At 44.3% G+C, this 26,022-nt stretch overlaps 1 long non-coding RNA gene and 1 other non-coding gene across 2 annotated transcripts; both read left to right on the top strand.

Moving 5' to 3' along the window:
- Positions 1 to 9,162: 9,162 nt before the first annotated feature.
- On the top strand, positions 9,163 to 22,463 carry LOC143269920 (uncharacterized). The gene is made up of 3 exons (XR_013046719.1): positions 9,163 to 9,367; positions 19,038 to 19,128; positions 22,324 to 22,463. It is a non-coding gene; the product is annotated as an uncharacterized LOC143269920 (long non-coding RNA).
- Positions 22,464 to 25,549: 3,086 nt separating this feature from the next.
- LOC121826710 (U1 spliceosomal RNA) lies at positions 25,550 to 25,714 on the top strand. Its single transcript, XR_006068919.1, has one exon. It is a non-coding gene; the product is annotated as a U1 spliceosomal RNA (small nuclear RNA).
- Positions 25,715 to 26,022: the final 308 nt, after the last annotated feature.

Consider the following 26,022-nt stretch of genomic DNA (forward strand, 5'->3'; position numbering starts at 1 on the left):
CCTCCTCGGAGCGCGACGAGCGCGGGCCCGCGCGCGGGGCTCACACCATGGCGCGGCGGGGCCGGCAGCTCCCCCGACCACCCCACCCCCCCGGGCGTCGCCCGCCCGCCCGCTTTGCTTTGCTTTGCTTTGCTTTGCTTTGCTTTGCTTTTTTGCTTTGCTTTGCTCGCCCGCTTGGCTTGGCTTTGCTCTGCTCGCCCGCGCGCGCGCCTTGGAGGAGCGGCCCGCCCGGGGAAGCTGGGGCCGCGGCGCCGGCGGAGAGTGCGGCGAGCCGAGCGCGAGGCCGCGAGACAAAGATGCCGCGGGAGGCGGGGGCGGGGGCGGGGACGCGGGGCACCGATCGGCGCTTCTGAGGAGGAGCGAGCGAGCGGCTCCCCCCGCCTCCCTTCTCCTCCTCCTCCTCCACCGCCGCCGCCGCTGCCGCCCGCCGCCGGGAAAGCGGGCGGAACCCGGCTCTCTCGCGCGCCCGCGCCGCGTGAATATTCAGCAGGGGTGGGGCTCGAACAATGGCGGGGCGGCGAGCCCTCCGCGGGCTGGCGGCCGGGCCCAGGGTGGGGCTGGGAGCCCTCGGGGCCTTCCCGGAGGAGGTGCGGGGGCTCGAGGGAACGCCCCTGCCTCCGCTAACAATGAATGGAGGACACCGAGGAACCCCGCGGCCCGGCGAGGCCACGGACCCTCGCCGCGCCCCGGGGGGGAAAGGGTGTGCCCGAGCGGGCGAAGGGGGACCCACCTCGGTCCCCACCCACCTCTCCCCGTTTTTTCCCTCCGCCGCCGCCTACCCCAGGTCGGTCCCGGAACCCCCTCTCTCCCCCCTTTCCCTACAGGATCTTCCTTTCCTTTCTCTTTTCCAGGCTCAATCTGTGGCGTGGTTGCAGTTAGAGGATTCGCTGAGCATCACTTGACCGCCCGGCCGAATCCGAAACAGCCCCTGTAATTGCTTGTTGCTGTGTTCCTGACAATGTGTGGTGGGTGAGACCTCTGTTTGGGATCTAAAGCCGGGACAGGGCTTATTAGTACCTGGAGATCACCACGGGTCACCACACAGGCTCCTTCCAGCACAATGGAAAGCGAGTCAGCTAGCCGGGTGAAAATCCTGTTTCATCAAGTCCATCTTTATCCCATTTCCAGACCAGCCAAGAACATGTTTGGCGTTACCTTACAGCGGGTGTTCTCGAGAGTACCCCTCAAGGACCAGGTAGTATTGTTTAAAAAAAAAAAAAAATCGCTGATGGGGGGCTTGACTCCCACATGGAAGAGGCCTGGAATGGGCCTGACAAGTTAGCAGAGGAAGCTAAGCTTGGTGTTCCGGGTGCCACCAAGATTAAAATCCAAGGTGTTTCATAGCTAGGCATCGCGGACATGGGCATCTGTTGTCACTAGCATTCTGCACCTACATCCCTTCCCACACACTCATGAACTGTTCTAAGTTCTAAGCAGTAGCCTCAGAGCAGAAAAACCAAAATACTATAAGTGTTTTTACACAGGCCCATTAAGTGTGGGTGTGGAAAGGAGAATGCTCTCCAGGCCGGCCTGTACCCAAAGTTCAAGTCAGCTGTGCCCAGAGAATATCTAGTTGCTTCCTGATAGTTTACATTCTAAGATTTTTGACACGAGACTCCATTGTAAAGTTAAATTATATTCGAAACTCCTGATATCCATGTATTAGGAAATTCATAGTAACAAGTGTTTGAGAATGTATTAATGCTTTTTTTTTTCCCTTGAGACAGGGTTTCTCTATTTAACTAACAGCCCTGGTTGTCTTGGAACTCCATTTGTAGACCAGGCTGGCTTTGAACTTACAGAGATTGGCTTGCCTCTGCCTCCCAAGTGCTAGGATTAAAGGCGTGCGCCATCACTGCCCACCAGTGCTTTTGTTTTCAATTTGGCTTTGTTTTGGTTTTTAAGACAAGGTGTCACCTACCCCAGGCTGGCGTTAAACTCACTAGGTTAGTGACTTATGGCCTTAAACTCATGATTCTCCCAACCTGGTAGGACTAAAGCTGCGCACAGTTTACGCTGTGTTAGGGATCTATAGTTCAGGGCTTTTCGAATGCTGGGCAAGAATTCTTCTGAACCTCCTTTCAAGTGCCTATTAGTGCTTTTAAATGGTTTTGTTTTGATCAACAGCAACGACATTTTAAGTTATTTACCCGAGAAGGTTAACTTACTCAGAGAACTAGCTTGGTGCACATCTCTGAACTTTCAGATCATATTATTACTGGTAATAATATGGTGCTCTTAATTGCCCTCCTTCACACATGGAAACTGAAATCAGAAGAAGTACTACCTTGCCCAATGTGCACAGCTGATCACTGTGCAGATATAGCAACTTCCTCCCATCTCTTTCCACGGGTTAGCATCAGACCCATGACATTGAGGCCTACCTCATACCACTTCCTTCTTATCTATATGAATTCCTCCCATCACTTCAGAACCACCACATCCTACTATAGGCTCTCTCTAAATCCCCCCACGCCCATCCTAAGATGCAATGGCCAGTATTACCACTGAGGCCGCTGTGTTCCACTTTCAAGGCAGTATCTATTATTGAAAGGGCTAACGTGCAGTGTGCCCCGGGTGTCAGAAAGAGTGCCACAGTGTATCCTCGGAGAATGTACAGCTGAGGGATGGTCATAGGACAGTTTCATAAATACCCATAACACAGAATATTGTAATCCCAGCCAAACAGAGCGCCGGGCAGCTGTCCTCTGAAGTCTGCTAGATTTAGGGCAAAGCTGAACTGGGTTTGAACCCTAGCTCTATTATTTATCAATTGTGTAACCTTGCTCCTGTTGCTTAACCTCCCAGACTATTTCCTCTTCAGTATACTAGATAAAGGCAAAAGATAGGAGAGGCAAATGAGAAGAGCTCAGGCCAGAGTCGTGAGGACAGGCGACTAGATCAAAGAGGTCGAGGGATGGTAGATTCTCCAAAGACTTGGCACCTGAAGGGATTCCAGAAAGCAGCATGGAGGTGAAAGGTAAAACACTTTCCTTATGGCTCAGAACCGTGCTGACGGTCACTAGCGTATCGCCAGGAGCAGAGGAAGATGGGGTTCACTGGATGACAATGACCAAATGTTGGCTTTTGCACCCAAAGCCAAAGTAAACGGAGCAGTTTTACATCTGTCCCGCTCGAAACTCTAGCTCTGTGGGTAGGGGGCCTTGCTGAAAATGCACAGCCGTGTAGTGGTGCAGGTGATCATAGCAAAATGCCTCAACTGGGTCGCTTTCGTGTGGGAGCTCTCCATTACTCATGCTTTTCCTAACTGAGGGACCCTTTGCCTGAGGACAGCGTCAGTCTGAAGATGTTAAATGGAACACTCTGGAAATAAATTTCACCAGTTGTAAACAACCTATTGCAATATGTTGTTATAATTGTTTTACTCTATTATTGTTGTTTTTAATAAATCGCTGTGCCTAGATTATGAGTTAAATTTTACCACAGATATGTATAGAAAAATGGTGCATATATAAACATATATATGTATGTGTGTATATATATGGGGAGGTATTATCTGCATTTTCAGATATCCACTGAGGATCTTGGCAGCTGCCTCTTACCTGTAGGATCATACCCTACAGATGGGTAACTACTCTAACAAAATGTATTTTCTTATAATTCTAGGGGCTCTATGTCCAAGATGAAGGTTTGTAATTACCCAGTTTTTGCTAAGGGCTTTACCTGTCTGGAAGACATCCACCTGGGTGGCTGATTAAGGAGAAGAGAATGTGCTTTGTGGTGGCCTTCTGAGCTTCACCCTTGTTATTCTTTGTTTGTTTTGTTTTGTTTTTGTTTGTAGGTGTGTGTGTGTGTGTGTGTGTGTGTGTGTGTGTGTGTGTGTGTGTGTGTGTGTATTTGCCTGGCTGTCTGTATGTGTACCATGTGTATGCATGTGCCTGAAGTGGCCATCCGTGCCCTTGAAACTGAAATTACAGGCATTTGTGAGCCATCTGACATGGATTTGGGGAGCCAAACCCAGATCCCGAGCAAGAGCACCAAGTGATCTTAACCACGGAACCCTCTCTAGGTGACACTAGGTGCTACTCTTCTGACTTACCCCAACTTAATGACTTCCCCAAGGATCCTGCCTCCAAGCACAAACCCATAGAGAGGAGATAAAGCTTCAGCATATGAATGGGGGTCAGGGGCAAGCCCTTGTCATTAGGTATCTGTGGTGGTTTAAATGAATGGCACCATAGACTAATATGTGTGAATACTTGGACCCCAGTTGATGGAACTATTTAGGAAGGATTAGGGGGTGTGGCTTTGTTGCAAGAGGCGTGTCATGAAGGATGGGCTTGAGGCTTCAGAAGACTCATGCCATTCCCAGTGTGTTTCTCTGCCTCCTGCGTGGGGATCAGGATGGGAGCTTCCAGCTGATGCTCCAGTACCATTCCTCCCTGCCTTTTAAGATGCTCCCTGCCATGGTGGTGATGGACTTCTACCCCTCTGGAACTCTAAGCCCAAATAAACCCTTCCTTCTACAAGTTACCTTGCTTATGGTGCTTTATCACAACAATAGAAGAGTTACTAAAACAGCGTCTGACTCGGCACTCAAAATAAACTGAGGCAAGAAGGTGATGAATTAGAAAATAAATACCAATCTGACATTTTAGGTCAGGGAGTAAAATAGCCATCTTAGATGAAGAAAGAAAACTTTGGAAGAGTGAAGAGGTCAGCCATACTGGGGAGAAGGCTCAGATCAGGGTCCTCAGAGATGGAGTGTGCTATCTGTCCATCACTGTAACAAGAGAAAGCTGTTTTCCTCAGTTTGGGAAGTCTCAGTCCATGATAAGTGGGCCCCTTTGCTTCTGGACCTACAGCAAGATGGCATGGCAGCTTGGCAGGGAGCACATGCCAGAAGCAAAGAAAAAAGAAGCCGTTGGGGGTCCCACTCACCCCCCACCCATTTGCTCAGTGATCCAGGATCCCTGCTAGAACCCACTCCCTAAAGTTTCTACCATTGCTTCATGGCTGATTCTGGGAATAAGCCAGCAGCACAGCTCACACCTAAAATCAAAACTACGTCAGTGAGTGCACAGAGCCGAGTCTGCGGGCCAATGCACCTCTAAACATCCTGCTTCTCAACACTGTCGCACTGGGGATTTTGTTTCCAACACAGGAACTCGGAGTGACACATTCAGACGACGGCACGTGAGTTACTCCTGAGCTTAGTAGGCTCTGGGACGTGAAAGCTCATCTTCCTGGGGTACAAGGGACGACGGTCACATCTGTACTCGAGCACAGAAGTTCCAAGGGGAGCTTAATTATGCAAGGCCCTTTGACCATTACGACATCACTTCGCTTATTTCTTAGTTTTTCTTTGTTGCAAAAATATTTGGGGAAATGCATATTGTCAAGATCAGAACAGGGCAGTACACAGCATGGATATGATTTGAGCATTCAAGGTCACTGAGGATGTAGGTCGAATAGAAAGAAGTAATGAAAGTATTACTGAGCCAAGGCAATTGAATCTAACAAGGGAAAAGATGTTGAACTGTGTACAGAGAAGGATGAAAGGGGAAAAGCAGGCTGACAGGCAGAGACCTTTCTCTGGTGGACTATGTGTTGAGCAGATATGTACCCTCTTGGTTCTTCACTTTTCTAACAGAGAATTGGGGGGTTGGGTAAAATGATCGACAGATCCTCTGAGAGCCTCCAATTTCTGTCAGCCATATACAGAGATGACACTATGCGCAGTGAAAAATAACAAATGGAGACTGCTGTAAATTTGGCAGCAAGCTCCCACCTTTAAAAGCCATTTTTGAAGGGCTGGCAATATGGTGTAGTATGGGACCACTTACACGGCTGGTACAAAGCCCTGAGTGGCATCCTCAGCACTCAAAAAGGGAAGAAGGTGCCCAGGAAGTGGTGGGGCACACCTGTGATTCCAACCGTAGAGAAGCAAAAAGCAAGAGGATCTGAGTTCCGGGCCAGCCTGTGTGTATCCAAAAAAAAAAAAAAATCTTTGATCATTGAAAGACAAGACCAGAATGCTTTAAACTACTGGTCTGATCATTGGGATTAAAGGAAATAACCAGAGGAACACCCGACAGGGTAGACAGTGTGAACTACAGAAGGTAGATCAAAGGGCAGCAAAAGAAGAAGTGGCCCCTAGGAGGGACCCACATCCTGCCCTTGCTCCCTAGGCTGTGGGTGTTGGCAGGTCTGTGATGAGGAAGTTGTCTTAGCTCGGGTCTCCCCAAGGCAGATCCAGAGACATGGATTTAGGTGTGATCAGTTTATTTGCCAGGATCATCCCCAAAAACACACACGTGAAGGTGTGTGTGCATTAGTAAGGACTGTGTTCACAAGTGAGGCATTGCTGTGAACAGCCAGGCTATGCATTCCTAGCTTGCTAAGACTGAAAACAAAAAGAGATCCACCTAAGTTCATTTCATAATAGCAGCAGAGACTGAGTGGTTTTTAAAGGACAGATTTGTTGGCGCACAGTTCTGGAGGATGGGAAGTCCAAGAGCATGACATCACCATGCGGCTTCACCACATGCCAGAAAGGGAAGGGCAAGCAGGTGTGTGCAGGAGGGAGCAGACACAGCCTAGCTCTATACCAATCCGCTCTTGGGGTGACTAATGCCGTCTGCAAAAGAACAAACTCAGAAAAGTATTAATCCCTCTTAAAGTGACCACACCCCTCCCAAGAGAAAGCCGGAAGGACAATCTCATTTCAACAGGAGTTTCGAAGTCAAGCTATAGCACTTGTGCTCAGAGAAAAGGGTTTTGTAAACGTCAAAACAATAAGCTGGGTGAGGTGGCCTACCTACACCTGCAAACTTAGCCACTTAGGAAACTGAGACAGGATTTGGCATTTGAGGAGCACCTCACTAACATCCTGAGACTCATCCCAATAAATAAAAGAAAGGCAAAATTCTGTTTTGTATTGTTGTGGGTTGGGTGGGGAGGGCAGGGCTCAAACTCCAGACTAGGCAAGTACTCTACCACTGAGCTACATCCCCAATTCTTGGCTTTTCAAATAGTATCATTTTGTAGCCTAGACTGGCCTTGAACTCCTATCCCCCTGTGTTAGCCTCCAGAATGCTGAGATTACAGTTATGCACCACCACACCCAACCAGAATACTGTTTTAAGTGAAGAAAAACTTGCCCTGTATAAATCAACGATTTGAAAACGTTGAGCAGATGTTACTTATGTTTCATCGGGTGTTTGTGCCCTCCGTATATGAAGCTACATATGTATGCGTCTCCGGAAAGGAGCCTGGCCAGAGGAGGGTCTCTGGGGCTCAGCCTCTACTATGTCACAAGAGGAATAGAAATATTGTCTGTTAAAATATGATGCATCAGGGTCCTGACGGAGATGCATCAGATCACCCATTAAAGAGGAGCTCCGATGATAACCAGGTTAATCCCTTCAAAAATGAGTCAGGCATGGAGAGTAGGTAAGGTGTTTGCTGCATCAGCGTGATGATTTGAGTTCGGATACCCAGCACTTACATGAAAGCTGCCAGTGTTTGAGGGGTGAGGAGCCGAGATAAGTGGATCTCTGGAGCTAATTGGCCAGCCAGTCTAGTCAAATGAGGGAACTCCCGGTAAGATCGAGCCCTTTACATCTAAAAATAAGGTGGAGAGTACTAGACAAAGACACCCTCCCCCAGCATATACTTGCAGCCACGCACAACCACAAATGCAGCACATACCACACACAACAACAGTCAAGTTTAAAAATGAATGAACTACAAGACCCCAGTAGTGGTGAAGGAAACTCATCGGGGCGATTGATCAGCACTTCTTGGTTAATTACAGTGAGTCCCCTCTCCAACTTCCCAGAACGTGTCCTGTAGCAAAGATGAAGTTGTTGAGTACCAACAGCAAACTGTGAGCTTTAAATGCTGGACTCGGTAGCCGCAGAATTCCTGTTCTCTCAAGTCACCTCACTGTCATTTCCACCATGTTTTCCATGCCTCCGGGCTTTTATTCTGTGATGGAACTGTTGAGAAGAGAAGGCCAAAATCAGGTCAAGAGGCCAGCCATGGGACTGTTGGGAGCCACTGGGTGGATCCTGGTTCTCGCCTATGAACAGCTACTTGAAATTGTTGGGCTTGGTAGGCAATGTTAAAGGGAACAGAACAAGGGGGGCAGACAGAGAGGCACCATGCCTTTCAGCTCTGGAAGCACCACTGAGAATCGCAAAAGGTAAAGGCTGCTTACTCTCACCAAACTGCATCTTTTCTCAAACTAGAATATATTGATGCTAGCTGTCTGGTTTGTTTTGAAAGCAAGGAGGGTGGGAGGGAGGGAGGGAGGGAGGGAGGGAGGGAGGGAAGGAGGGAGGGAGGGAGGAAGGAAAGAAAAAAAGAAAGAAAGAAAGAAAGAAAGAAAGAAAGAAAGAAAGAAAGAAAGAAAGAAAGAAAGAAAGAAAGAAAGAAAGAAAGAAAGAAAGAAAGAAAGAAAATATTCTGGTTTGTAATAGTACTGTGTGCAGAAGTGTTGCATGGTTTTCAGAATCACAACTTAGCTCTGTAGTTCTATAGAGAGAAGAAAATGCAGAGAAATGGACTCAACATATGGCATTTCTTTCTCTTTCTTTCTTTCTCTTCCTTCCTTCCTTCCTTCCTTTCTTTCTTCCTTTTTTTCTTTCTTTTTTTACAAGACAGTTTCTCTGTATAGCCCTGGCTGTCCTGGACCTCACTCTGTAGTCCAGGCTGGCCTTGAACTCAAACATCTGCCTGACTCTGCCTCCCAAAAGCTGTAATTAAAGATGTGATTGGAGATCCACCTGACTCTGCCACCCCAAGTGCTAAGATTAAAGATGTGCGCCACCACCACCTGGCAATATATGCCACTTCTAAATGTCACCACCCAATTTGAAATTTCCAAGAACTAAGGACAAAGTAGGCACTCAGAGAACTAGTTGCCTGGAGGAAACTTAATAGCATTTTTATAACCATCAATTCTTTAGACACAAGAGAGCTATGAATAAATCATCCATTGCTGTCAGACTGAATAGAAAAAAAACCTGGAATCTGAGTTGGATTTCAAACTGTGTTCCTTGGAGCCATAAGGTTCCTTAAAAATGGTGCAAGGCTTCCTGGACATTCCATGGGGTCTCTAGAGTATCACAGTACTGGACATTCCATGGGGACTCTAGATCATCACAGTACTGGACAGTCCATGGAGACTCTAGAGTTTCACAGTACTGGACAGTCCATGGGGACTCTAGATCATCACGGTACTGAACAGTCCATAGGATTTCTAGGGTATCACAGTACCAAACGTTCCATGGAGTTTCTAGAGCATGGGAGTATTAGGGATGCTAAGGTCACACACTGCCCTGCCTTCTCTTTTTCCACGTACAAGTTCTGCTTTTGGATGTGGCACAAGTCCGAGAATGTGAGTGATTTTTTTTTTTTTTTTTGGAGACAGAACGTCACTGTATCATCCTGACTGGCCTTGAACTCTATATATAGACCAGGGTAACCTTGAACTAATGGAGATCTGCCTGCCTCTGCCTCCCAAGTGCTGGGATTAAAGGGTGAGTGATATTTTTAATGAGATTTCCATTGCTAAGCAAAGTAGAAAATCCTATGTTAAGGTATACTAGAAACTGTAATCACATAAGCAGAAATAGCTATTAAGTGTATTTCTGAATTCAACACTAAGCAATACTTTAAACAGTTTTTTAAATCTTTGCCAGGACTTGAGAAGAGAGAAAGAAATGATTTAGGAGTGGGAGTCAGGAACCTGGCCTCTAGATCCAGAAGCTACACTGACATCATGGACAGATCACCCAGCCTTCATGCACAGATCAGAAAATGACCTGTGACCTATTCCCATCTGTGAGGGTGCTATGGTCCTGATATTGTTTGTCCCTAGCAAAACTCATGTTAAAATTTCATTGTTACTGTAATGGTACAGAGAGATTATGGGGCCTTAGGAGTTATTATGCTAAGCCAGGTGTGGGTGGTACATGCCTTTGACCCCAGCACTCAGGAGTCAGAGGTAGAAGCAGAGGCAAGTAGATCTCTGTGAGTTCAAGGCTAGCCTGCTCTACATAGCAAGTTCCAGATCAATCAGGGCTACAAAAAGAGACTCTGTCCCCCTGCCCCCCCCCCAAAAAAAGGAGTTGTTAGGGCTCAGGGACTCCACCCCTGACCTGAAGCCCATGAAGGATTTAAGAAGTCCTGAGTGAGTAGGTTAGTTATGAGAAGAATGGGTTATGTATGTAAGAACCAGAAGATACAGTGAGGGACTGAAATGCCATCTAGACTTGAAATAACCATTTTAATCATGAACTCACAACGGTAATTACTTGCACCAGGCCTAAACAAGATTGCTGTGGGATGGTCTGTATGTCAAATCTGTTGCTCTGATTGGTCAATAAATAAAACACTGATTGGCCAGTGGCCAGGAAGGAGGAAGTATAGGCAGAATGAGGAGGAGAAGAATTCTGGGAAGTGGAAGGCTGAGTCAGAGAAACTGCCAGCCGCCACCATGACAAGCCGCATGTGAAGACACTGGTAAGCCACAAGCCATGTGGCAAGGTATAGATTTATGGAAATGGATTAATTTAAGCTATAAGAACAGTTAGCAAGAAGCCTGCCACAGCCATACAGTTTATAAATAATATAAGCATCTGAGTGATTATTTTATACGTGGATTGTGGGACTGCGGGGCCTGGTGGAAGCTGGAGAGAAGCCCTCCAGCAACAAATGGTACCCAACGTGTTGGCAAGAGTTTCCACCTAAAACCTGAGAAAAGATTCTAAAACGGAACTAAAAATAGCTTCCTAATTATCTCTCTCAAATGAGCAGCAGCTTCTGGTTTGAGTTACTGGTGGGTTCCTGGTGTGTGCGCTTGACCTGCAGTATGGCAGGAATGAGGCCTCTGCAAGTGGCACATTAAGCTGCGTGGCAGATTTAGCCTTTGCTAGTACAAAACCAAAAAGGTTTCTGGGCTGCACGCTGCTTTGATAGAAGCATAGACCCACTATTTCTGAGAGTTGATGGTTCCCAGAGCTGGCAGAAAGTACCATCGCCATGTTGGGAAGCTGAAGTGGGCGGAGCCAGCAGCCACAGCACTGTTTCAGGCTCAGAAGGCTGCAGTTTAAAGCAATAGGCTCAAGGTAATATAAAAAATAAGTCACGTAAAGATGGCTACCACACAGAGAATCTGGATTATGTTCTCTTTGATATTCGTAACTGAAGAAAAACATTTGATTGCAAAAGCTGTTGAGTTATGCCAAAATGTGTATTTTAAAGGTACCTTGACTTCAAAATTTGGATATAAGGATATGTTGCTTTGGAAAAGAGGCTCTGCTTTTGTTTCTACAGAAAGCCAAAGGCTATGGATTTGTTCCAGATTAAGTAAGATACATCAGGTTTGACCAGCCAAGACCACCTGAAAGGTCTCTGATGACACCATGGCCCAGATGATACAACATCCAGAATCGTTTCAAGGCAACTGGCTCAGATGATACAGCCTCATGGACTACTCCATGATCCTTAAATTTTCTTTGTGTCCCCATAAGATACAGCACCCCCCTCCAGCAGGAAGTAGTAAGAGATGCTACGCCCAAATTCCCAAATATACCAAGCTGGCTTTGGAGATGTGTAAAAGTTAAAGCCTTCCTTTTTGAAAAAAAAAAAAAAAATAGGGGAAGTGCTGTGGGATGGTCTGTATGTCAAATCTGTTGCTCTGATTGGTCAATAAATAAAACACTGATTGGCCAGTGGCCAGGAAGGAGGAAGTATAGGCAGGACAAGAAGGAGAAGAATTCTAGGAAGTGGAAGGCTGAGTCAGAGAAACTGCCAGCCGCCACCATGACAAGCCGCATGTGAAGACACTGGTAAGCCACAAGCCATGTGGCAAGGTATAGATTTATGGAAATGGATTAATTTAAGCTATAAGAACAGTTAGCAAGAAGCCTGCCACGGCCATACAGTTTATAAGTAATATAAGCGTCTGAGTGATTATTTTATACGTGGATTGTGGGACTGCGGGGCCTGGTGGAAGCTGGAGAGAAGCCCTCCAGCAACACAAGATAGACAATCTGTCAATAATCTGACATGGGGAGGGGCTCATGGGACCTTACTCTTCAGTGCTGAACTGTTGGCTAGTGATAGATCCTTAGAGAAGGGAAATTGCTGTCTTTAGTTACATACCTGCTGTTGAGCTCACAGGCTCCAGTGGATATCTCCATGGTCACACAGACAACCCTGGTTAAACTCAGTGGGTCATAAAACAGAATGATTAAACATGAATACGAGGAAAAGATTTGATGGGAGGAGAGTAGATGGTGGTCGGAAGATTGGAGAGGGTGAGGGGTGGGAGTGGTCAGTGTGCATTATATATATACACGTGTAAATATAATAAACAAAGCATCTCCCTCATCGCCCCCCACCCCTTCTCTCTTTCTACAAATGCACTTCCCATTCACTTTCCCCCAATAATTGAAACGGAGCTATGTTCTCATCAGAAACCCAGCAGAGAGCCGCTGCCTGATCTTGGACTTCTAGACCACAGAACTGTGAGCCGAAACAACCTTTCTGTATAGGCTAACCGAAATCAGGTGTCCTGTAACAGCAACCGAAAATAGACTTAAGTCAGAGCCTGTGGAAATACCGTCTCACCAAATAGACAGACTGGCTTCGTATATGGGTTGCTTTCTCTTTGCCAGGATAAAATAGCTGAGAAGAGCAACTTCAGGAAGGACGGGCTCATTCTGGCAAAGAGTGAGGTAGCTGCTGGTCGCACGACACCGTAGTCAGGGAATGGAGAGAGATGAACACTGGCATCCCAGTAGCTTTCGGCTGTTGAGTCCACTGGGAGTCCAGCCCAGGAAACCACGCTGCCCACACTCAGGATAAGTTTTCCCACCTCGGTTAAGCTTCTCTGCAAGAGTGATCAGGGGCGTGGCTAAAACCATCTCCTAGGTGACTCTAGATCCCATCCAATGGGCGGAGCAGACTAACCATGACGCTCATGTTTTTCCGCAGAGCACATTTTAGAGAATTGAATGATAATCAAAAGAACTTAAGATTCCTCAGAAGTCAACCCAAGAGACATTATCTGCAATAATAAAGTAGAATTACAAAAATAAGATGGCTCACATTAATCTGGGTCATATTGATTGCACTCAGCACATTAGCAAAAACATAAAATGGACATTGTGATATCGAAACTGTCACTATACAAGATTTAAGTTTATGGTCACAGCCATGTAAAACTTAAAAATTACTCCTGGGAAAAATACTGGGAAGAAATAAAAATTTTAGTAGTTTTTAACTGAAAAAACTCCTAGTGATTTTTTTCCCCCTTCAAGTCACGGACTGTGAATTTTCTCTGTGAGCAATGTCTTCTAATATTAAATTTTGAAAGTAACATGGGAGAAAGTAATCATTAATTTCCATAAGGCTGCTTTTACAAAAACCACAAACCGGGTAAACTTAAACTAGCATAAATTCATAATGCCGCTGCCCTAGAGGGTGGAAACTGAGGTCAAGGCGCCTGACCGGCTGAGAAGTCCTTCCTCCTGTGCTCCTGGTGGCTGCTGGCAGTTTTCCCTTTCCTTGGCTCACAGCTGACTCCGCACTCCGCGCTCCGCTCCGATGTGACCCTGTGTTAACTAGCGTAATTACAACTACCCTGTTTTCATGTAAAGTCACATTCTGAGTTACTGGAGTTAGAGCTTAGAGGTGGTTTGAAAGAAAGTGGCCCCCGAAAGGAGGAGGCACTATTAGGAGGTGTGGCTTTGTTGGAGTGGGTGTGGCCTTGTTGCAGGAAGTGTGCTACTGTGGGGGTGGGCTTTGAGTTCTGCTATGCACAGGCTACACCTGGTGTCACAGTCAACTTCCTGTTGCCTTCGGATCGTGTCTGCCCGCATGCCACAATGCTCCCCAACCACGATGATAATGGACTGAACCTCTGAAATTGTCATCAAACCACCCCAATCCAATGTTTTCCTTACAAGAGTTACCATGGTCATGATAGCTCTTCACAGCAGTAGAAACTCTAAGACGGGCTTCAACATGTCTTTGTGGACGTAGTAGAAAAGACACTATTCAACTTGTAAGATGTTTCTTTCAGGAGTCACATGCCTGCCTTCTTCCTCCCTCCCTCCCTCCTTCCTTCCTTACTTCATTTCTTGATTTTTTTTTTTATTATTTATTATAACCTGGTTTGGCCTGGAACTCTCTGTGCAGACCAGATTTGCCTCAAACTCAAAGCTCCCCCATTATTTTTCCTTATTGGAATGTGGTGGTTTCCCCACTTTAGCCACACGGGTGATAGTTTAGGTAGGTTTTTCCCATGATTCACCTCATTTTCTCCTTTGCCGTCCTCCTCGTTATCTCTTCTAGCATGTATTTATTAGTCATACATTGTGTTAATCGAACAAAAATGTAATTTTTTTCATTGTATTTTATGTGTGTGGGTGTTTTGACCGGATGCATCTCTGTGCACCATGTGTGTGTGCATAGGCCAGAAGAGGTGTCGAATTTCCTGGAACTGGAGTGACAGATAATTGTGAGCTGCCATGTGGGTGCTGGGAATTGAACTCGGGTCCCCTGGAAGAGGCCCCAGTGCTCTTAACCACCGAGCCATCTCTCCAGCCCAATCTATCAAAATTTAAAACTCTAGCCAGAAGTTGTGAGCTGCTCATTTACACTGTGATTTTTCAAATACAGTGACTTTTAAAACAAATACGTGTAATTTGCAAATCACTATAAGCAGTATCCTTAAACTGGCATTATATTATACATTTTAAAAAATCAGGGCATTTGAGGAACATATAAGAGATGAGAGAGAAGATATTAGGGAAAAAGAAAAAAAGCCAGCTAAGGTTAAAATACTCTGAACAGAAACTGAATTTGCCAAAATGAATATTTTTCCACATTGAGCAATCTCTAGTTCTGCTGGGATATTTGTAAACTAGCTAATGTTTTAAGATAATGTCTTCCTGGCTTTGAACTATTTATTTTGTGACTTTTTCTGATGGTAGAGCTAGAAATAGCTGCAAGTTTAATACTGAGACAAATGTATTTATTTAATATTTTGGAAGAATGTCTTTTGCTAAATTTGACAGAATTATGTGACAAAATTATAAATAAGGAATTTCAGTGTGGTGTGGACAAAACAAGCATAGCTTTCTTTATATCCCCTAAATATGACTATATTGCTGCTGCATGCCTTTGCAAGCAAAAATATTTATTTGTCTGGTTGCACGCACACATTTATTTTAATGAGGACATCAATGATGTCATCAGATTGGCATGTGTATTACATTGTGCATTTATTCTGTTTATTTCCATTTTCTTACTGAGAGTGCTTTGTTTAGGTCAAAGGCCTAAGGAAATTAAATGCAAAGCTAAGCTGGTCCCACAAACCTTCACTGTGTGCAGTTAGGAAATTAGAAGGTGACTCTCGGCTACTCAGAGCATCATGTGTCAGAAGATTTGAAGTGGGGCCAGCTTTTCCCCCACAGGAATATTGTTGAGACATAAAAGCACCTCTTCTCTCCACTTCAATACACAGTGGTGGGGCTGGCCCCCAGCCCTGGGTCTTGTGGGTGATTCATCTCTCCCCTTCTCAGTTCCTCATGTGTCTCCTACAAAAAGACCAGAAATTAGTCAGTCAGTTACGTGTGTGGATTCAACCAATGGCAGATGGATAATATTTGAAAGGAGCCAATACTATGAGTGTGCATAGACTCCATCCATCACAGTTCCCTAAACAAGATAATACACCACCCATTCCCAAAGCATTGACATCGTGTTGGGTACTTTTAAGTAACCCAGAGATCATTTGAAGGAGGTTGTGTATAGGTTCTGTGCAGAGTCCACAGTTTTTGTCTAGGGCACTGAAGCTGACATGGATTTGGGTATTCTGGGGTGGTGGTGGGTGGAAGTGCTGGGGGATGACTAATTCCTAGTAGATACCAAGGAACACTATAAATTAAGGAACCACCTGTGCTGACATGACAGAGGTCGTCAGCAGCAGAGCGTGGTAACTGTGCCCATTCAGCGTGTGTTTACCATCTGTTGGACATCATCCCCTGAACTTTACTTGTACTGTTTTATTAAATCCTTACATACTGTGTAATAAACACTCTTGTTGTAACTATTTCACGGTGACGGAAATGTAGAGACATTAAATCATTTGGCTTTGATTGCCCCTTCAGAAGGTAGCAGATGCCAGACTGGAGACCAGATCCATCTGGCAACCTAAGCTTTTATTTTTAATTTACTTTTGTGTTCCATTTGTGAGTGAGGAGTGTGTGCATGTGTGCCATGGTGTACATATGTAGTCATAGAACAGCTTGCAGGCATTGGGTCTCTCCTTCCACCTATAGGTTCCTGAGATCAAACTTAGGCCATCAAGCTTGGTGGCACACACCTTCATCTGGTGAATCCTTACACTGACCCCAAACCCATGTTTTTGACTATGAAGTTTTAGGTGACTTACGAATTTTAACCAAGCCTCGATAAAGGATCCGATTCATTAACATGAAAGAAAGACTTCTTAAAAATTCCTTTGAAGGCCGGGCGGTGGTGGCGCACACCTTTAATCCCAGCACTCGGGAGGCAGAGCCAGGCGGATCTCTGTGAGTTGGAGGCCAGCTTGGGCTACCAAGTGAGCTCCAGGAAAGGCGCAAAGCTACGCAGAGAAACCCTGTCTAGAAAAACCAAAAAAAAAAAAAAAATCCTTTGATTATGAAGTAATATATTTATTAGATAAAATATAGAAAAGTATAAAATTAAAAAGTATTTACCAATAATCCTTATTAGTAATCAGTAACATTTAATATATTGATGTCTCCATTCCCCCCAAGGATATTGGTTTGCTTATTTATCTATTTATATGCAAATGTAATCAAAATTGTACTATTTGGTGGTATGCTTCTTTTCACTTCATTTATTTTTAACATTCTTACAACACTGAATATTTTTACAAGCTAATTTTTAATAGCTTGTTGACTATAATGTAATTTATTTTCTTCATTCTATTTTGTTAGTTTATTTCTAATCACTCGGGTTCTGAGTAGCAGACACACTGTCATGGCTGGCCTCTCTTAGCCTCTACTTCTCTGTCTGTGATGATAGCTACTGAGAATCAACCACAGTCCAAAAATATTCAATGGAAAATTCCATCAAACAATTGGCAATTCTGAAGCTGTGTGCCATTCTGAGTGGAGTGACAAAAATCTTGTTATCGCTTATTTTGTCCCACCTGGGACATGAAAGAATTATTTCTTTGTCCTGAATATTCATGTTCCATATACTTAGACCACACACACACACACACACACACACACACACACACACACACACACACACACACACACTTGGAGAGAATCATTTAGTGTAGGAAAAAAAATACAATATGCGTATGGTTCATTTCAGGTACCCATTGTGAGTTTGGGGACGTATTCCTTGAATATATAGAGAGGGCTACTCAATTTCCCAAGAGAAATTCTTGAAATAGAATTGCAATTCAAAGTCGATGAACACATACAAGGTTCTTGATATATTTTGTCAAACTCCACCCAAAGATGTTCTGCCCAGTTGTTAAAAGGAGAAAATGAAAGGTGAGGTATGTACATGCTGGTGCGAGCTCTGGAGGGAGATGGGGCAGGTAGAGCACTCATCTGATATCCCAGTTCTTTCTAGTGTCTGATGTCTGCCTGTGGGTTCTGGAAGGACCCTGTCTGGCAACAAAGGCCAGAGGCAAAGGATGTGACACCCCGGTTCAGGTTTTGCATTGCTGCGCAGCTCACAGATGTGGGATTGGCCGCCTCGGAGAAACACAAGGAACCACCACAGTAGAAAAGATGGAAGGTGGCAGGCAGGAATGTTCCTGGTGTGCAAAGCTTTTCATGCCCACGGATTCCACTGCTTCTTTTCACGGTTCTAGAATGATGTACCCGTATTCCCATCAGAGATGTGCAGGGAGAGATGATTGTCATAACATCACATTCCCCTGTGCACAGGAGCTGGGATCAGTCATGGGCCACTGTCTTTGTTTTGTTTTGTTTTGTCTGGTTTTTTTTGTTTTGTTTTTTGTTTTTGAGACAGAATCTCATTCTGTAGCCCTGGATGGCCCTGAGCTCACTATGTAGACCAGGCTTCCACGGGTGGAACTCCCCGCCATCAAACACAGAGCCCTCGAACTTGCTGAACAAGTCATCATTATTTTTCCACATGTACTGAATTCCAGCCACATAATGGATGCTGTCTTACACATAGCTGGTCCTGAGCCTTTGGCTTTGCCGGCAAACGTGAGAATGAGGGGCATGTTCTCAGCCGAAATGGGGGCTGGAAAGGGGCACTTGTGGTAATTGCCATGTCTGGTTACACATTCCCGTCAACTATTTAGAGCTCTGAATGACTGTGCAAAGACAATGCCTGGTTTGTTGGCCTGAACAAAGGCAAACAAAGCTCACCCCCTGGGCATGTTCTGTGCGACATTTTGTGGTGTTGAAATAAGAAAGGAAGGGAACGTGGCATGTGGGGTGCCCTTCCTTCATGAGAGAAATGGCATTGAAGGTGTTTCCAGGTTTGCCTGTCTGTTTCAGATAGTTTAATATGCCACAGACTTACATTTCACCAAATTCCTACAGGGCGGAAATAATAATGTGAGTTCGTCACAGGGTTTTGTCGCTGTAGCCTCTGGGGATGCTATTGGGGCAATGACGCTTTATGCATCAAAAGTGACCAGGGTCATCATGCCTGCCCCAGAAAGAATACCATATGAAACCCCAAAATTGACTATGACTGAAAGAGATTAAAGTGTGGTAAATAGGGTGCAGTGTTTTGAATAAGAATGGCCCCATAGATTCATATAGTTGAATATTTGTTTCCCAGTTGGTGAACTGTTTAGGAAGGATTAGCGTTATGGCCTTGTTGAAGGATATATAGACTTGGATGAGGTACATCACTAGGGTGGGATTTTGAGGTTTTAAAAGCTCACAGCAGGTTCTCTCTCTCTCTCTCTCTCTCTCTCTCTCTCTCTCTCTCTCTCTCTCTCTCTCTCTCTCTCTCCTCTCTCTCTCTCCAACTTGCAGATCAGATGCGAGCCCTCAGCTAATGCTGCAACACCATGTCTACCTGCCTGCTCCATGCTCCCCACCATGATGGTCCCTGCCCTCTGAAACGGTAAGCCAGCCCTCAATTAAATACTTCTGTTGTTAGAAGCTGTCTTGGCCATGGTGTCTCACCACAACACTACAGTGGTAACTAAGACATGGGGGTTTTCATATATATATTTTTTTTAGTTTCTATGTAACAAAACATGTTTAATTAACATGCAAATACATTTTCGTTGTACATGGATGATTTCCAAAAGAGGATTTTAATATTATAATCAATTTTTTTTAGTAAGGCTGTTATCCTGACTATTCTATGTATGAACTAGTTTGTTGGCCTGAAGCTTTCTCTCATTGTATACACCCACTGATGTCACTTTGGTGTCCTAGTTAGCTGTCTGTTGCTATGATAAACACCAGGACCAAAACACAACTTTAGGAGGAAAGGGTTTATTTCACCTTACAGTTTATAGTATGTAGCTAGAGTTTTCCTTCCTGGCCCACGGTCAGGACAAATCTCTCTCACCCGCCAGTCCCACGGCCGCTCAGACCCAACCAAGTAAACACACAGAGATTTATATTGCTTACAAACTATATGGCTGTGGCAGGCTTCTTGCTATCTAATTCTTCTATCTTAAATTAACCCATGTCTATTAGTCTGTAAGTTGTCACATGGATCGTGGCCTTCCGGTACCTTACATCTTGCTTGTCATGGTGGCAGCTGGCAGCGTCTCCCTGACTCAGCCTTCCACTTCCCAGAATTTTCCTCTCTCCTTGTCCCACCTATACTTCCTGCCTGGCTACTGGCCAATCAGTGTTTCATTTATTGACCAGAGCAAGACATTTAACATACAGAACATTCCACAGCAATAGTCCATCATCAAGGGAAATCAGGGCAGAAACTAAAGGCAGGAACCGGAAACTGAAACCATGGAGGAACACTACTATGAGCTTCCTTGCAGGCTCACATTCAGCAACTTGTTTGTTTGTTTGTTTGTTTTGTTTGTTAGTTTTTGTTTTTCTAGGCAAGATTTTTTTGTGTAGCCCTGGCTGTTCTAGAACTAGCTCTGTAGAGCTGGCTAGCCTCAAAATCACAGAGATTTTGCCTCCTGAGTGCTGGGATTAAAGGCATGCATCACCACTGCCTGGCTCAGCAACCTTTCTTACATAGCCTGGGGTCCATCCACCTAGGGATGGCACCACTCACAGTGGACTAGAAACTCTACATCAATTAGCAGTTAAGAAAATGCCCCCACAGACAATGCTCAACAGAGGCGTTTCCTCAAGTGAAGTTCCCTCTTCCCAAGTGTATCAAGTTGACAACTGAAACTGTGACATGTGATTCCTCATTCCAAATTTAGCAATAATAATAAAGCCATCACATCAGCTCACCCCACTAACAACTCATTTTGGCGTGTAACACAGTGGTATACAAAATGCAAAATTCCATCATGGTTAAGAGGACTACCTAAGACCGGGTCATGGCTCAATTAAAACAAGAATACACCGGCAAATGTTTGAAAGAGCTGGGGCCATACCTAGGTGGTAGGGTGGTTACCATGATGTGCCAGGCCTTGGGTTCAATCCCAAACACTGAGGAAAGAATCAATATGATATAATAAAAAAAAGACTGGAACTCAGTGATTGTGTGTTTACCAGGCATGAGACCCTGGATCTGAGGGAGTTAGGCTGGAGCTCTCGGTTGTAGCTCACCAAACTAGTGATGTGAAAACAGACATTTAACGTAGAGGTCCAATGCTCTGAGGGCACATCTGCTCTCACTCTTTCTCTCTGCACAGGAAATAAGCTTTAGTGTGATGAAGCCAGTTGTTCAAGGATTCTAGTGGGGCTCATCTATCAATTCACACTTTCGAACACAAAACTACAGGGTAATATCAGTTAATATGGCTATCAGCTAAGTAAAGATGTCCAGTGAGCTGGACATGGGGGCACACACCTTTAATCCTAGTACTTGGGAGGCAGAGGCAGTCAGATCTCTGTAAGTTCAAGGCCAGCCTGGTCTATGTGGTGAGTTCCAGGACAACCAAAACTACTCTGTCAAAAAATATTTAGGATGAGTTTTCCAGCTCCATTTACCTGTAAATTTCATTTTTTAAACAGCTGAATACTATTCCATTGTGTAAATGTGCCACAATTTCATTACATATTCATCAGTTGATGATACCTAGGCTGTTTCCAATTTCTGGGTATTATGAGTAGAGCAGAAATGAACATGAGTGAGCAAGTGTCTCTGTAGTAGGTTGTAGAGTTCTTTGGGTATATGCCCAAGTGATAAAGCTGGGGCTTGAGGTAGATCTAGTCCCTGATTCCTGAGAAACCACCACACTGATTTCCATAGTGGTTGTACAACTTTGCACTCCCACCAGCAACAGATGAGTGTTCCTCTTACTCCACATCCTTGTCATTTGTTCTATTGATCTTGGCCATTCTTACTGCTGTAAGATGGAATCTCAAAGCAGTTTTACTTTGCATTTCCCTGATGACTAAGGATGTTGAACATTTCTTTAATTGTTTCAGCCATTTGTGTTTCATCCTTTGAGAAACTCTCCACTTAATTCTCTACCACATTTTTAAACTGGGTTGTTTACTTTCTTGATGTGCAGTTTTTGTTTGTTTTTAGTTCTTTATATTCTTTGGGTACTAGCCCTCAATCAAGTGTGTAACTGGTAACGATATTTTCCCATTCTGTAGGCTGCCACTGTGTCCAAATGATGGTGTTCTTTACTGTACAGAAGCTTTTCAGTTTCACGAAGTCCCATTTATTGTTGGTTTTAATGCCTGTGCCATCAGTGACTTGTTCAGAAAGCCCTTCCTATACCAATGAATTCAAGACTCTTTTGACTTCCTAGTCGATTCAGATTCAGTGTGTCTGGTTTTATGTTGAGGTCCTTGATCCATTTGGAGTTGAGTTTTATGCAGGGTGATAAATATGGATCTACTTGTTCTCTTCTACATGTAGTCATCCAGTTTGACAGCACATTTGTTGAAGATGCCGTTTTCTTCCTAGTGTATATTTTTTATTTCCTTGTTTAAAAAAAGTAGGTCACCATAGATGTCTAGATTTACGTTGGAGTCTTCAATTCCATTCCATTGATCAATGTATTTATTTTTATGCCAATACCATGACGTTACTACTATAGATCTGCAGTACAACTTGACATAGGGGATGGTGATGCCTCTAGCCACTCTTTTATTAGTCAGGATTGTTTCAGCTATCCTGGGTTTTTGTGTTTCCACATGACAGCTCTGCCACAGTTATAAATAAATATGAAGAGTAACTCATCACAGTGAAGAAGCATAATTAGAATCTCCCCTGTGGAGATGGTGAAGAGATGGACTGTCTGGAGCAGTGGAGAGACTGGCCCTATAGATGCTCCATCCTTCTGCACTTGTGTTACCTTCAGAATAGGTTACTGTCTTTCATCTCTTTCTCCAGTGCTTAGGATATTGCAAGCACAACCACGGGACCTGAGCAATTTTACCTTAAAAACTATACACATGACAGCAAACACCAAAACTACCCAGTCTGACTTGGAGCAACATGCTTAAGAAGAGAGAATGCCTCACTTGCTCTCTGCCCCATCCTCCATTTCATTTCCAACCCCAATACAGCCTCTGGTACAAGATGTTCCGCTAAGTACTTAGTGTGAAAGACACTTAATCATCAACTATCCTTTCAGGTAAGACCATGGTAATGCTCCTTCTACAGATGCGCAGAGACAGGCTGAAAATGCTCCTGTAGCTGGTACAAATATCAAAAGTGTGGCAAGGCAGAACAAAGACATTGCCGATGTGATTGGAAATTCAAAGCCACACCATGAATAGGGCTAACAGGAAATGATGGGATGTCTGACTTAGAATAGATGCAGGGGGTTGGCAAGCAAGAGAAGGAATCAGACAAATGTGGCACACCAGGACAAAGTGGCTTAGTTGCAGGAACAGCATCATGTGGCTCATGGGGAAAGAGGCAGGGACATAATGGAATTTTCTTTCTTTTTTTAATTAAAATTTTTTCATTTATTTTACATACCAACCACACTTTCCCCTTCCTCTTCTCCTCCCATACCCTTCCCCACCTCCCATCTACCCACCCCCCCCATCCACTCTTCCTTCATCTCCATTCAGAAAGGGGCAGGTCTCCCATGGGAGTCAACAGAGCATGGTGCATCAAGTTGAGGCAGGACTAAGCTCCTCCCCCTGTATCAAGGTTGGGTGAGACATCCCAGAATGGGGACACAGGCTCCCAAAAGCCAGCTCATGCACCAGGGACAGGTCCTTATCCCACTGCTAGGAGCCCCACAAACAGACCAAGCCACACAACGGTCACACACATGCAGAGGGACTAAGTCAGTCTCATCCCATGTGGGCTCCCTAGATGGTGGTCCAGAATCTGTGAGCTCCCATTAGCTCAGATCAACTATCTCTGTGGGTTCTCCTGTCATGACCTTGACTCCCCACCAACTCTCTACTGGCAAATCTTTCCTCTCTCTGTTCAACAGGACTCCTGTAGCTCGGAGCTTGGCCCACTGCTTGGTTGTGGATCCCTGCATCTGCTTCCATCAGTTACTAGATGAATGTTTTCTGATAACAGGGTAGTCACCAATCTGATTACAGTAGAGGGCCAGTACAGACATCCTCTCCACTATTGCTCGGAGTCTTAGCTGGGGTCATCCTTGTGGATTTCTGGGAGTTTCCTTGGCACCCCCAAATGGCTCCTCATCAAGACATCTCTCTCATTATTCTCCCTGTCCATCCTGCCCCCAACCTGCCCAACCCAATCTCTCATGTTCCCATACCTCCACTCTCTCATCTCCCCACCCCACCCCCAGTTTACCCAGGAGATCTCTTCTGTTTCCCTTTCCCAGGGAAATCCATGCATCTTTCTTTGGACCCTCCTTGTTACCTGGCTTCTCTGGGGCTGTGGATTGTAGCCTGGTTATCCTTTACTTTACAACTAATATCCACTTATGAGTGAGTACATACCCTGTTTGTCTTTCTGGGTCTGGGTTACCTCACTCAGGATGATTTTTTTTTTAGTTCTATCCATTTGCCTGCAAATTTCATGATGCCATTGTTTTTTACTGCTGAATAATACTCCATTGTGTAAATGTATGACATTTTGCTTATCCATTCTTCAGTTGAGGGGCATTTGGGTTGTTTCCAAGTTCTGGCTATTATGAATAATGCTGCTACAAACATAGTTGAGCAAGTGCCCTAGTGGTATGATTGAACATCCTTTGGGTATATGCCCAAGAGTTGTATAGCTGGGTCTTGAGGTAGATCGATTCCCAATTTTCTGAGAAACTGACATAATGATTTCCAAAGTGGCTGTACATGTTTGCACACCCACCAGCAGTAAAGGAGTGTTCCCCTTACTCCACATCCTTTCCAACATAGGCTGTCATTAGTGTTTTTTATCATAGCTGTAGCTGACAGGCGTAAGATTGTATCTCAGAGCCATTTTGATTTGCATTTCCCTGATGGCTAAGGCTATTGAACAATTTTTAAGTGTATCTCGGCCTTTTGAGATTCTTCTGTTGAGAATTCTCTATTTAGATTTGTACCCCATTTTTTAATTGGGATTATTTGGTATTTTGATGTCTAGTTTCTTGAGTTCTTTATATATTTTGGAGATCAGCCCTTTGTCAGATGTAGGGTAAGTGAAGAACTTTTCCGATTCTGTGGGCTGCCATTTTGTCTTATTGACAGTGTCCTTTGCCTTACAGAAGCTTTTCAGTTTCAGGAGGTTTCATTTATTGTCTCTCTCAGTGTCTGTGCTACTGGTGTTATATTCAGGAAGTGATCTCTTGTGCCAATAAGTTCAAGGCTACTTTCTACTTTCTCTTCTATCAGGTTCAGTGTAACTGGGTTTATGTTGAGGTCTTTGATCCATTTGGACTTGAGTTTTGTGCATGGCGATAGATATGGATCTCTATTTGCATTTTTCTACATGTTGACATCCAGTTATGCCATCACCATTTGTTGAAGATGCTTTCTTTTTTCATTGTATAATTTTGGCTTATTAATCAAAAATCAGGTGTTCATAGGTGTATAGATTAATCTGAGGGTGTTCGATTTGATTTTATTGATCCACCTGTCTGTTTTTATAGCTATACCAAGCTGTTTTTATTACTATAGCTCTATAGTAGAGCTTGAAGTCAGGGATGGTGATACCTCCAGAAGTTCTTTTATTGTATAAGATGGTTTTAGCTATCCCAGGTTTTTGCTTTTCCATATGAAAAGTATTGTTCTTGAGGTCTGTGAAGAATTGTGTTGGAATTTTCATGGGGAGTTTTTGACTCTGTAGATTGCTTTTGGTAAGATTGCCATTTTTACTATGTTAATCCTACTGATCCATGAGCATGGGATATTTTTCCATCTTCTGATATCTTCTCCAATTTCTTTCATAGAAGACTTAAAGTTCTTGTCATACAGGTCTTTCACTTGCTTAGTTAGAATTATTACCTCAAATACTTACCTGGCAGGAGAGATACCATGATCACAAAGGTGGTTTTCCCAGGGTGAGGCTTATCCATTGCACTCCGGATGTGCTGACCCCTGCGATTTCCCCAAATGCGGGAAACTGGACTGCATAATTTGTGGTAGTGGGGGGACTGCGTTCGCTCTCTCCCCTGTAAAAAAAAAAAATTATTACCTCAAGATATTTTATATTGTTTGTGGTTATTGTAAAGGGGATGTTTCTCTGATTTCTTTCTCTGCCCTTTTATCATTGGTATATAGGAGGGCTACTGATCCTTTTGAGATAATCTTGTATCCTGCCACATTACTGAAAGTGTTTACCAGCTGTAGAAGTTCCCTAATAGAATTTTTTGGGTCACTTACATATACTATCATATCATCTGCAAACAGTAAAAGTTTGACTTCTTTCTTTCTAATTTTTATCTCCTTGATCTCCTTTTGTTGTCTTATTGCTCTAGCTAGG

The sequence above is a fragment of the Peromyscus maniculatus genome, chromosome 21 (assembly GCF_049852395.1).
Source record: "Peromyscus maniculatus bairdii isolate BWxNUB_F1_BW_parent chromosome 21, HU_Pman_BW_mat_3.1, whole genome shotgun sequence".
NCBI lineage: Eukaryota > Metazoa > Chordata > Mammalia > Rodentia > Cricetidae > Peromyscus > Peromyscus maniculatus.